The 14,075-nt window shown below is 39.3% G+C and overlaps 1 protein-coding gene across 13 annotated transcripts in view; it reads right to left on the bottom strand.

The window, feature by feature from the left end:
* SHLD2 (shieldin complex subunit 2) overlaps window positions 1-14,075 on the bottom strand; it is a 41,137-nt gene that overhangs the window by 21,653 nt on the left and 5,409 nt on the right. For 7 of the 13 annotated variants that reach the window (XM_035544294.2, XM_035544347.2, XM_050712092.1 and 4 more), the window contains one exon: window positions 12,079-12,149. The gene's annotated coding sequence lies outside the window, so the exon portion shown is untranslated. Of the gene's footprint in view, window positions 1-2,883; window positions 2,971-12,078; window positions 12,150-12,955; window positions 13,825-14,075 lie in introns of those variants that run through there. The other 6 variants (XM_035544313.2, XM_035544354.2, XM_050712094.1 and 3 more) reach the window with 5 other exon arrangements.

Below are 14,075 nucleotides of genomic sequence, written 5' to 3'. Positions count from 1 at the left end.
CAGCAATCAAACATTTTTTAATATGAAACACCTATGGTTTCGGCATTTAATTAAAAACCTTCCTAAGCACTCCTGCAAGCTTAAGCAGTGAGATCAATAATTTAAGCCTAAAACTAGACAATGTTTTAAGCAGTTCTATAGGTTGACACTTCTCAAAAGAAGAGTCTAATCAAAATACAGAATAAAAGGTCAGAAACACGCTGTTGTTCTTCATAGCTATTACTGGACTATTATAATAACTAAGACAAGAAATCAAATGGCATTGCTATGTTTAATGTATGCCTAAATGCCTGCAGGATCAAGGCCTATGGTTTCTAAAGTTATGCTGCAAGGAGGAGTATTTTCTTTGATCTGAAATAGAGACATTTCCTCTGTGTTTGGATTGTATGTGGCTATCTACTTACGAGTTGCATCAGACATCACTTTAAACGGATTATTTTTTGAAACTAAATGATGCAAAAATCTGAACGCTCAGACAATTCATTTTCAGTTCAGTCACTGAGATAATCTTCCTTGCAGTTAAAAATGAGTAAAGGTAGTAGGGTTTTTTTTAATTAACTCGGTAATTCATTCCTCACTCCTTTTGTGCCTTGCAAGATCTTCTTTTAAATAATAAACATTGTTTATTGATTTTTCTTTTGCAATACTTCAAAAACACAAATAGAGATGAACACAGTGGCTGTTACAAACAAAAGAAGTTAAAAGTTCTTCAGAACAGTGACCCTTTGAGTAGGAAGCCGAGATAAAGGTAAAAGGTTAAAGATACACAGAATTTATGTTATGTGCACGCTTTGTTGAAGAACATGCATTCTCTACACCCTTCACTTCGAGAACTATTTTAGACAACTGAACTGCCATACCATCTGTCAAAAAATATATTCTTTCAGGTATTTCAGTATACTCCAAAACCTCACAATACTAAAGAGACATAATTATGGCTTGTTTTCAGAAGAAAAAGCCAAGTCTGCAGAAAATTATCCAAAGGTATCATTACCAATGAAAACCTATTTTAGGACTTTAATCTTTTGATAAACTGAAGTTGATAAAGAAGTACAGGGAGAACCTAAGACAAAAATGAGGCAGCAAGTCATAGTCAAAGAAACATGACCATAACAGACCTATTTACATCAGATTAACTGCCTGTAGATTTGATTTATTAGGATTAAGATAAAAATCAAAGACTTTTCCAAGAAGAATATAAAAACTGGTGCAAGCCTCATAGCTTGTTTTTCCTGAAACAGCTTTTTGAGCAGTAGAACAGAGTAGGTTTCCAAACTGAGCAACAATTCACTGGCCTTCGGTTTAATAATTTTCTGTAAAATCTATTTCTAGACTAGTAAATGCCTGTCAAGTTGACTTAGTATTCATATCAGAACATCACTAATGTTGTGCAACAGGCGTAATATTAATCAAGTACATCTTGCACAAAGAGAGTTATTTCTCCAAAAATCCAAGATCCTTATTTAGGATCAAAACACATATGCTGGTATTTCACATTTTATGAAAGTTACTAGAATCCATCTTCTGCAAGAATTTTCAATTACTTGGATTTGCTGGCTATTGCACACAGTTAGCCATAATGAAAGGCTGCTCTCACAACTGCAGTTGCCTTAGCGGTTTGGGAAATACAATATGGATAAGTAAATTCTGTGGCAGACAAAAATCATTTACAATACCAAGGGACCATTATTTTCTTACTTTTACCAAAAAAGTGACTCAAAGATGAAAATTATAAACATGTGGATGCTGACTGCACATTCCTATACAAAAAATGGGAGATCACCAGTGTTTGCAACAACAGTGGTAGGTAAGACTGCTGTGCTTGTGCCTTTGTATTGTGGGAGACAGGGTGTTGAAAAGGTATCATTCACAAAATGAACATAATTTTATGCAAATCAGTTGTAGGTGTTACTTACCTACATTTCATTCTCCACAAGTGGATGTTAGCCCTAGAGTTAGAGTCACACTTCCTCTTGCATTTTGAAGTCTAGTGAGGTATTTTTCATGTCAGCATCATTAAGCAACTCAAGTTACATGCTTGTTAACTGAAAAAGCCAGCCAGCCACCCAAAGGAGTCATACCAGAGATATGCAAGTCACCCCTTGATCCCACATGCTTGAAGGCTGTGCAAAACTAGAAGCTACCTGAACACTTTCATAAGCCAGATAGCACAGAACCCCCAAGAACTCTTTACACCAACAGCTCAAAAGTTCATTCGCCCCCTTACTGTTTACGTAGAATTCCTCCAGAGTAACAAATATTTAATCTTCCTATAAACAGAAACCAGTATTTTCTGGTATGACTGAGCCTATGGCACCAGATCTCTTCCATTTCCCCCCCACCCTGAGATATGTTCCGCACGTTCCGACTACTTCTTCATTACACAACTACATCCTTCATGCGGTGTCAGTTTGTTTTTGTGAGGTGCAACCTAAGTGGTGACAGGATATATTAAACAGGTCATCTCTACTGATACTTTTATAGCTCAGGAAGAAGTTGTCTCCATACAATTTTTCTATAAAACTAAAACCTCCAAAGGGTAGCGCTTTTGATGTAAGCAGTGTATTTTAAACAAAAATGACTTTTGTTTTTTTAAACTCCATGATGGCAATACTGGAGACTTGAATACAAGTCAGTTTCTCTTCTTGAAAATGCAGAGAAATTACCAGGTTGTTCGGGGATCTTAGCAACTGAAAAATATATGCTTTTCTGTCTACAAATTAGAGAGTAAGATTTGTCTGAGATAAAGCTCCTTCTAGTAATTATAACCTTCAGACTTGGGTCAAGCTGGTTCTGTACAATAGTGAATGGCACTAGAAAGATCACAGATGGTTCACTGCACATGCCTGCTTCTTATTGTGGCTACAGAAGCAGCATACTCACCCCTTTCTTTATAGGACTGTATGAACGTCAGCCAAGCAAACACTTTCACAGACATTATGGATAAGAAGTAAGGTTGTTAATTTACTAGAGCACTGCAGGAAAAAAAAAATCAAGATAAAATTTCAGTGTTTTAAATTAGTGAAAACTGAAGCAATACATCTGAACTCAAAGTTTAAGAGTTCCTTAGCATTTGCCTAGCAAGAAATTAAGATATGCTGCATAAATGAAATTACCATTAGCTTTTTTAATAGATAAGCCTTTACATTTCAATGGTTTAGATAGATGTTAGTTTAGCAAGTGAGTTAAGCTTTAACAGAGTACAGGTGACACTGAGTAACTATCAACACAGCTGACTGAACCAAAGGTGCCTTTTAGATGTAAATTTCCCCATTTCAAAGACAGGTAACCTCTCACCGCCCCCTCCACCTCACTGACATCAAGGCAGACATACACTTAGATTATTTTGAATAAATGGTCTAATTGATGAGACTTGAAATTTGCAGATTGCAAAGGCCAATTGTGTCCTGGTCTGCATCAACAGTGACATGGCCAGCAGATCAAGGGAGGCAATTGTCCCCCTTGGTTCTGCCCTTATGAGACTCTACTTGGAGTGCTGCATCCAAGTCTGGGGCCCCCAGCAGTAGAAGGACATGGAACTGATTGAGTGGATCCTGAGGAGGGCCATAAAGATTAGATGGCTGGAGCACCTCTCCTATGAGCAAAGGCTGAGAGCTGGGGATGTTCAGCCTGTACAAGAGAAGGATCCAGGTAGACCTCACCACAGGCTTTTGGTACTTAAAGAAGCTTATCAGAAGATGGAGAGCAACTTCTTACACAGACAGATAGTCACAGGACAAGGGATAATGGTTTTAAACTAAAAGAGGGGAGATTTACATTAGATGCTAGGAGGAAATTCTTCACTCTGAGCACGGTGAGGCAGTGGAACAGGTTACCCAGAGAAGCTATGGATGCCCCATCCTTGAAGATGTTCAAGGTCAGGTTGGATGAAGGTTTGAGCACCTTGGTCTGGTGGGGTGTCCCTGCCCATGGCAGGGAGTGAGGGGGAGCTAGATAAGCTCTCCTGAAACAACAAGTACTCCTGAAATGACATTGTTTAGTAGGCAACTTGAAGATTTTTGCTTGGCAAGTAAAAATAGAGATTGTCCTTAAGTGGTATCCTTCACTGCTAAGAAATGCAAAGCCATTTGTACTGCTGTATAAAACAGTTGTATTATACCAAGTTTACCTTTTTTTTTTATTCCCCAGTCACAACGCAGCTATTTAAGACTATAAATGTTAAAATGAAAGACCATAAAGAAAGGTCTTGATTCACATTTATTTTTCAAAAGACAGTCTTGTTCTAAGACAACATTAGTATTTATCAAAGGGGTGGGGACATCTTACGTGGGACTCACAAGGAGTTGTAAATTACTTACTCGACAATGAATCTTATATGAAGCAAAACCCAATTTAGCAGGGACTGAACCACTCCCATTTAAAAGTTACCTACATTTTTTCCATATTACATTATATTTCAGTTCTAGTTCCAGGCTCCATGACAGAAATTTGCCACCATGCTTTGTACTAGTAACAGTGCTTCCTGTAATTCAAAGACTGGTCAAATACCTTTACCTTTAGAAGAAACTACTGATTTCTCAGGCCAAGAACTAAATTTCAAGAGCAGCACTACTGGTGCAAGGCCTGTCATTGATCTTTAAGATTAGAAGGGCCTTACAAGCATGGATGAAAAACATTCCTCTTTAGTGATGATCCTACTGTAGGAATCAAACTGCCTCACAGCTGACAAGTCAAAGCTCTGTCCACTGAGGTCCCATTGCTGTTCACTGACAGACCAGGGAATAGCTGAACTGCGACATTTGTCCTCCAACAGATCAATTTAGAATTGGCAGTGCATGCAGTTATGATCTGTCACTTTGACAACCACAAAGTGACCAAGCCACTTGGGTCCCTCTCACCTCCAGAACTTATATTCTCTTATGATCTATCTTGGACGGAAAAACAAAATGGAAAAGCAAGTGCAGATGCAGCCCAGGAAATTATGTTAGATTAAGTTGATCTGACATGTCTTCTCAGCATACTCAAAGGCAGTCCTGTCTACACTAGCACATTCCCAAACAACTCATGCCAATTCCAACATCTATTTCATTTAAGTAATTTAACCTCACTGAGTATATTAGAAAGCTTTATAACCAAATACAGTCACAGATCAAGTTATACTACCTTCTCTTCACTTGTCATCAGACTTCCTTTAAGAGTCTGATTTCATACATGTTAAATACATGGAAAGAACTGAAATAAAATCTACTGGAAAAACCTACTTAACTGATATTTGATAATCATTCCTTTCATCCAAACTAAGGTATTGAAATACCTTACAGAGGCAGCTACAGCAAGTATTTGTTATTCCCACAGGGAGAGCTTCTGCTTATTTCTTTAACTTCCATAGATTCTCTTAATCCAACAAAACCTGGAAAATTCTACACTAATTTTTCCTTAATTTTCTTTAATACTCTACAAAAAAGTGAACTGTAGTTCCATTAGAGCTCATGGATTCTGTTCCTAGGAAGAAAAATAGCTGAGTAAAATTATTATGCTCTGATATAAAGGATAAACATTCAAGACAATAAATTTTAGTTATCACTTTAGACAATCTTAAGAGAAAACCTTACTTTGGAGAGGAAAACCTGTATTAGCTGGTTAGAAAACGCAAATTCTAAGTTCCTCATTTCTCAGAGAATAAATACTGTATATGCTCATAATTTCTCCTACATTCATTACCAATTTGAAGATCGCAAAACCAGATCAAGTTCTAAATGACACTTAATGTATTTGTCCTCCTCATGTTTTTAAGTAGGGAAGAAATTATCACCCCTTTCTTATGGAAACCAAGACCAAGAAAGATTGAGTGATTTACTTCAGCTCAGAGTCAGCTGAAGCTAGCAGAGAACTCACTTTGTGCAAGCATTTAATGCTTATCCTTCAAGCATTGCGCAACCATAGCCCAATGTGTAGTTCTTTGACTTTTTAGGTAACTATCACCAAACTATCCTTTTCAATTCAACTTTTCGGCTTACCTGTTGATTTTTTAACATTTACCACCTTTGGTTAGCCCATTTCTATATCTAATTTCTTCTCTACCTGTAGTGTAAGACATTGTCCTCAAGCACTTTTATTCCTTATTCCAGGTCTGAGATACTAATTTGTACAAGCATGAATAGCCAATTAATTCAAATTTGGTACTAACATGGTGTGCTTGGTGGTTTTTTTGTTCAGTTCTTGAACCTCATACTATTTGAAACAGGTTCTCTCTTTATAAACTAAGAGCTTCTTTATGTACTCTGCAGAACCAACCCACACAAAAGTTAAGATTTTCAAAATGCTGCAAATTACTTTATTTCCTGAGGCACTGTGCTATATTCTGACGTGGCTTTAAGACTTGTATGTTCTGGGAGGAAAAAAAGGCGATGAGGGTACAACATTTTGCTAAAAATCTTTTTCTTTTAGAAAAAATCTCTCTTTTAAAGATCTTTTTTCTTTTCTTAGGCCCATTAATTTCCTTGACTTAAAATAACCTCCACTGAATTAGCCACATAATAAACAAGAATAAATTAAACCTCGTACTAAATAACACTAATGTACTTGCACTACAAGTATTGGTTCACTGCTAAGTGATGCATAAAGTGTACAGAGGGAAAAGAAACGGTGAAGGAGACTGGCTTTCTCCCTCCTTCCCCTCTACTACCTTCACGAAGCATTTGTCAAATGGAAGAAGCAGCTCCATTTCTGCTTATATAGCCTACCATTTTTATACATCCCAGTGTTACATTTAAGCAACTGCCACAATACCAATATATCCTATAAACTTAAGGTGAACATACTTGTGTTCAAGAAAGTTGATTTCTCTAATGGTAACTGCGAACAATGTAAAAGCATATATTCAGACAGCCAGTTAGATTTCCTTTACTGAAGACAAACACCAGTTTATCTAAAAAACTGATAAGGCAAAACAAAAGAAATCAAGATAAGTGCTTTTACAAATTCCATGACCATTTTAAACTGACAGTCAGATGACAGCAATATAATATTCCTTCCAAAAGGAAAAAATCAGTTACCAGCTATGATGCAGAGGTTCTACCTTACAAGTATTTCAAAATAAGCTTATCTCAACCTCCTGACTTTCAATGACAAAAATCAGAGGTGATAAAGTAAAACAGATAATAATTAAGACATTATCTTGCCAACACTGACAAGCTTAGACAAAGAGCAATCAAGAAATATTGAAATACAACAGTCTTCAATTTGGCATTTAAAAGGAAACGCTTATCTAAATCAGATTCTATGGCTGGGCTGAAGGTTTATGGCGGTAATAGCAAAATGTTCTCGCATCTACTGGGAATACTTCTCAGATGCTCTTCATACCTCCAGAGACCACTAGGTTCATCCCTCCCTTGCTCCTTACATTGTCCACTGCTCCCACACTGGCACCAAGCTACAATGGCAGCAACAAGTAGTCCAGAAGGTGTTCCAGGATAAGGAGGAGAAAACCAAATATAGATTTTGTCTGTGTGTGTTTTGCCACAACTCCATAGACTGATGTCATTTATGTCTGGCACTGCATGGTTATTTATTTAACATCATTGGCATGTTGGCACCTAAACACCATACCTAACAGGTCATTTTAAAGAACTCTAATAGTTTTACAGGAAGGCATGATTCACAAACCAAGTTGTTTAACTAGAAGACAGACTAAAAGGACTGAAAAATGTCTAGCTTGTTGTTGTTTTTTTTTTTTGGGGGGGGGGGGGGGGGGGGGGGGGGGGGGGGGGGGGGGGGGGGGGGGGGGGGGAGGGGGGAATACAGCAGTATTTTCAAGAAGCGTTCATAGATGTACTCAGGGTGGGACATTTTCAATTAAAACGGAAGTATCTCTTCTTCTGACCCGATTTCCCATTCTGAGATTCCCCGGGTATGAGTTATGTAACACAGTAACTTTCTGCTTTGGATCTCTAGATACTATGAAGGATGTTTAGGTCTGTGAAAGAAAAGATATCACATGATTTTTAGCATTCAGCATAACCAGTGAAAAATTTGTGGAAATCTTTAGTGTTGAAAACTACCAGCCAGCATGTATCTCGACTTTTCTGATGAACGACTGTTTCAACTGTACCAACAAGCTTAACTCCTTCAATCTATGGCTGAGATACCAACATCTTCCAAAGGGCACTAATGCTATCATCTTTTTTGAATTAAGCATTCAAATATTTTAAGACTTCCATAGCCAATGTCTTAAACAGAAAGAGGATTCAGTTGATTTTGTTGTAAGAAATACAAAAGCACTACAGCAGACTAGTATCCTCTAGTTCTTAATAGCTTTGTTTATTATTTAAACAACAGACACTTGATTTATGGCACCAAGAACTTCTGATTGCCAGTTCAGTACTAAAGCAAGAAAAAACTGGTTTGCTATGTCCGATGCTGGGATTCCAGGATGACAGAATCTCTGCTATAATTTTCAACCAGACAACCAAGGCCAACAAAAGAGGCGAAATAGAATTTTCAACTGTAAATGTTGCTCTCTAACAATTCTTTGTTCGCCCTAGCAAACCATACTTTCTACTCTTTATTATGCTGACTGAAATAGACAGCAATTCTAAAAAAGAAAAGTAACTTCTGGGAAATAAACTGACTAAAATATCTTCCCTCCTAACTCTATTTAAGGGACCAAAGCTGTAAGCTCACAGGGCATCTCTGAATGTTTTTATGCCTGTACACCTGTCAGCTTTCCCATTGATAGCTTTTTTCAAACACGTTTAAAAGTCGGGTGAAAATCTCAAATATATTGGCTTTTTCTAACTGTATCATCCCCTCGTTTGTCTTTGAAAGTCAGTGAGAAAGCACCAAGCAAAATACAGCTGTTATTCCACAAAGACTCAAAACAACTGCTTTAACAGATTCTCACTAATACAGGAACTGAGAAAAGTCCTCAAACTGACCCCTGAAAGCCTCTATAGCATAATGAATGGCCATGCTGACTGAAAGGTCACCGAAATCAAATTTGTTACCGACTTCAGTGAGCTTCAGATCAGGTCTGCAGCCTCCAGATAAAATTATTTTGTTCTACCTATCTGAAAGCCAGAAATGAAGTTACCGTAAATAACTGGTATTAAAAAAGACATTTTATATTTCAAGTGTACTAGCTGACAACAGCTATTAGTTAACATATTGACAGTAACGCAGTACCAAAACATGTCACTGAAAATTTTTGCATATCTATAGACTGTCTAACCAAGAGATGAGGACATTATCTCCTGTGTACTTGAAGAGCTTTTTATATCTGTTCTGTCACAGAGCTGAAGTAAGCACTTGGCAACCTCAGTCATCATGCACAGCAACAATATAAACAGATGGAGACAGAAGGTCTTTCAAAGCTGACAAACATAAGCACCACCACTTTTCACAGCAATCAAAAGTGTATTTACTCACGAGGCAGTTATCAGAATCGATTCAATATTTTCTGACTCTGCAGCAGAATTATTAACATTTAAAAAGCTCAGAATGCTGCCCTCTGACACTTGCTCTGAAACACTGGTAGAGGATCCATTCCACTTACTGAGGGTTTTTCAAGTACCTTTCACTCAGATAATTAGGAAAAACCTCTCAAGCTGACATTCTGCAAAAAAAAAAAAACAACTAATAATTCTATTGCCATAACTGTAAAATAAGAATGGTACCCTGTTTCTAATGTTCAGAGCAAGTAAACCTTGCAATTGTTTAAATAATAAATTTAATCATGATTTTGCTGGTGATTGCTTTTGTAGCAATGCTTCAAGCATAGAAAACAAGACTAACATTTTAGATTAGCCTTCTCTAAAGAAAGTCCCTGCTAGCCTGAATCTGACAGGTTACTCATTTCCTTGTACAGTTACAAGTTGCATTCCCCACTGTTATAGTGCTATAGACAGGCAAAAAAAATATATGAACAAGATGTTAGCAGTTTATAGTTTAGTAATCATGAAAACACACTTTTACAAAATAAAAAAAGGAAAAAAAAATAACTAATGGTGTCTAAGCATCTCACTAAGAACATAATATACTGGAAGCTTTAAAGTCTTACTTCAAAGTCATCAACATACCCCGTTCCCTAACGCTGCTGCATTACAGAACACACATCCCAAATCACCAGCATGGGCATACCTCATTTCTGCAGCCTGCCTGGAGAACCACTGAAGTCAAGTCTTCACAGCATGGCAAATGGAGCCAATAAAGAAAACCTGCCAGTCTGTTTCCCAGCATTGTTATGGCTGGACACAGGTAAAGCTATTTAGAATAAAAGTTACCTCACAGACCTCAGACAGTTAAGGAACTCAGATGTTTACCAGAATTTTAAGTTCACCTGGCTCCCCGTTAGTCTCTATGCAGGTATGTTTAGGCATTGATACCTTACACTATCAGTGGAAGGCCTTTTCATCAGCTTCAGTCTCTAATGTGTTGTAAAGAAGCGACTGAAATAAATGAAGATTTCTAGTCAAGTCCATTCTATAAGAGTGTTTAGATAGACAAGCCAAAATAAATCATCATCTTCTGGGATTTAACTAATTCATATGTTGCCTGTACCAGCAGCTTATAGAGCCAGCCCTCTAGCAACGCTGACTGTAAAACCAGATGACCATGCCACGCTTCTCATTTCATCCCTGTTATATCAAGTACCAACTTTGCACAAAATAGAAAGAACACAACAAGGAAAGCGGCACTTACATTCAGATCTAAATGATAGAGTATTACTAACTGATTTGGAATGAAAGCTAGGACTAGATCATTCTAATCACTCCTTAGATTTACGACGGTCACATTAAACTCAAGGCAGAAAGCAATGCTGCATAACACTTAAGTCCAAGAAAAGTATTTTTGTCATTTCTAGTGAAATTAGGAAGGGACATCTACTCATAGGGAATTTAATAGGGAACATGACTTTGCTTCAACTTATCGAAGGGATTCTTAATTGTCCCACTGGGCTGGAACCTTTGTTTTACAACTCTACACGTTTTTTTTTCCTCAAGTTATTCCAGAAATAACATGTCTTACATGTGTAAATTACCAAAATATGGTTGATAGCTCAAAATGAAGCTTGCTGAAACAACCGTAATTCCATCTGCAGTGTATTTCAAAATCCATTCCTGTTCCCAGAGGAATGTTTCCTCAGTTTACCAAGGAATTTACAAAGTTTACCAAGTTTACAAAGGAATTAGTCCTCTGCCCACTACACTGATCAGCTTTACTCCTGAACATTGCCTAACAGATGCTCCAACTGAAAACGCTGTACTGGAGGCAACCCTAGGGGTTAACCCTGAGTTCAAAGGGGGTCAGCCAACCAAGAAGTAGAGTTGTTAAGAGCTTCACTTGCAGCTTTTTGCATCTCTCACCTGCTTTGGTGAGCTAATACAGAGACCAGGATGTGAACAGGCGATAGCTATCCTAGCTTCTGAGAGAATTTAGCATCAGGACATCTTAGGCACATTTTAACTAACACTGATAGAGAACACTATGCCGAACCTGACCTTATAGCAATATTTTTCTCCATTTATGACGATGCTGTTAATGATGTTAAACACAGGAAAGATTATCCTGGTCACCTAGATACTGTCAAACAGCTCATACTTCAAGTAAGATTCTTGTATTAAAGCAGACAGTACTGATTTCTGATTAGATCTCATTTTATTCAACAGATCTTTAAGACTTGACACATTACATTTGACTCCACTTGCTTTGAAATTGATAATATAAACCTCAGAACTGGATTCCTTCAGGAAAGGATGATGCAGTGCTTATTATTTATGTATCTAAAAAGTAATCAGTTCACAAATTATATAAAGAGGTTTCAAAACCTTAGAGAGAAAGTTACACCAACTTGTTTATCTTCCTCACCTACACTTCACTCGTTTTCAGTAACAACTTATACCACCAACCTACCACATGCACAGTTAAAAATAACCACATCACAAAGACCATGAGTAATACAGACAGTTCCTAACCACACAGGTACTACTTAAAATATATATACACACACACACACACATATATATGCTTGCATCTGAAGGGAGGTACATGTATACAACCAATATTCAATGCGAAACTGAAAGGCAGTGCAACTTTTGGTTGTAACAACAAATAAGTTACCTTTGAATCCATCCAGGATTTTTTTCTACTGATGCTGCTCAAAGACAGATCGTCTGACAGCATCCCAGGTACTGCAAGAACAAAGAAGATACTGTTAATTTTTCACCATTACAGTTGTCATTTTCAAGTCCGATAGCATTCTTTCCAAAGCATTTTTTGATTTTTTAGATTCCTTTATAGATTACAGATTCCTCTGTTTAAGGAAACTTGGCTTTGACTAGTCACCACCGGCCACATAAGAACCTTGGTATTGTATATGTGATTCTTGGTAGCTTGGTTACTCTCACTCACCTCCACATGGGATGTGAAGCAAAAAAAAAATACAGTAGAGAACTACTGGTTTCCATAAAGAGCCTGTGAATTGTACATGCAAGTTCATTCATTCACAAAAACATGCAAAAAATGCCTAGTTATCTTTTCATTTACGAGATTTAAATAATAAGAAGAAGTTTAGCATACTGATTTAGTTATTAAGTATTCAGGTAGCTTCCGCCTTTTGCTAAAAAACAAACTTGTTTAGAAAATAGTACAACCGTGGTACTGCCATTACTCCAAATATAATTGTATGACCAAGTCTATGGAGAGACCCACTTTTGAGGGTCCCATTCCCAGCAAAGCGCATTCACAGTTATGCATTGTAAAAGTGTCCTGATGCTGCAAGCAGCTGATAATTGAGTAAAGCCCATATAGATTAGAAATGCCACAGTTGAAGGCAGTATAACAGCTAAGGATGTCCACCTTCTCCTTCTGATCCAAGCCAATGCACTTGGGCAAACTGGTTTAATGATTTTTTTTCATTCAACCTTTCTGTATGAAGTGGCATTCTAGATAACCCGCAGCACAAGCTGCACATCTCTAGCTCACAGGGACTACTTACCACTTAATTTACCAAGTATTACCACCTTTTTTCCTGCAGTTTCACAAAATTTAAGAGCTTTACAAAAGTTCAGCTTTAGCTAATAAGAACCTGCAGATAATGGAAATCAAATCATAGCTCAAAACTGATACAAGCACCAAGAACACCACAAAGCTGGAAAAAAAAAATAAAAATACCACAGTGGAAGTTATCTAAAACCTATCTATGCTAGCAACAAAAGAGATGTCAGACAGCAAGTTTGTCTCTGACACGGTGTGAATGCCCAAATAACAAACCGGGCTAAGAACAAGAAAGGAGCTTGTTCTTGTTTCCCTATCACTTCCTATCAAGCATCTTTGTTCTCTATGCTACAACCAAAACCCACCCTCACTATGCAGAGGAGGCAACCGTTGTCCTTTTAGCAGCCATAAGCCTTATTACAAAGCTTAGGGCTAAGAAACACCCCTTGGAACTTCAACTGCCTCAAGTGATGAGCTGTATTGCAGAAACCTACGCTTTTGGCTGACAAAAACACGCAAAACGCACGCTGCTCTCCCTCAGCCTGGGCTGGAGAGAGCCCCTCAGGGCCGAGCGCTCCTGGCTGCTGCTGCTGCTGCCCTGCGGCCTCCCTGCGCCCCGCCGGAGCTATCCCGTGAGCGCCTGACCCCAGGGCAGACCAACTTCCTCGGGCACCAACCTGGCGAGGGCGCTGCGAGGCAGGGGCAGCTCGCCTCCCGCACAGCCCCGCTCCCAAGCTAGGCGCTGCCCTGCGGAGGCCCGCCCCAGCCTCCCCTCGCCTCACGGCACTACGGGCCGCTACCGGCCGCCTAACGGTCGGGGCGCGACCGGCCGGCTCGGCAAGGGAAAGGGAAGCGGTAGAGGCACGGGAAGCCCCGCCCCTTCCCGCCGCCGCCCTATCAGCAACCGAGGGGCGGGGCCTGCCGCTGGGCCGCGCCCCTCCCGCCCCGCGCATGCCCGCCGCCCCCCCCCCCGCCCCTCCCGCCGCGAGGCTCCCGCGCGCCGCGCCCCCCTCAGCCCCTCCGCCAATCCCGCCGGGGGCGGGGCGTGGAGCGCAGGCGCAGTGCGGGGCTGGGCGCGCCCCGGCCCCCCCCGCGCCCCCTCCCCTCCCTCCTCCCTCCCC

Source organism: Cygnus atratus, chromosome 7 (genome assembly GCF_013377495.2).
Source record: "Cygnus atratus isolate AKBS03 ecotype Queensland, Australia chromosome 7, CAtr_DNAZoo_HiC_assembly, whole genome shotgun sequence".
Lineage (NCBI taxonomy): Eukaryota > Metazoa > Chordata > Aves > Anseriformes > Anatidae > Cygnus > Cygnus atratus.
The sequence above is the reverse complement of the archived record's forward strand: the minus strand, read 5'-3'. Positions and strand labels throughout refer to the sequence as shown.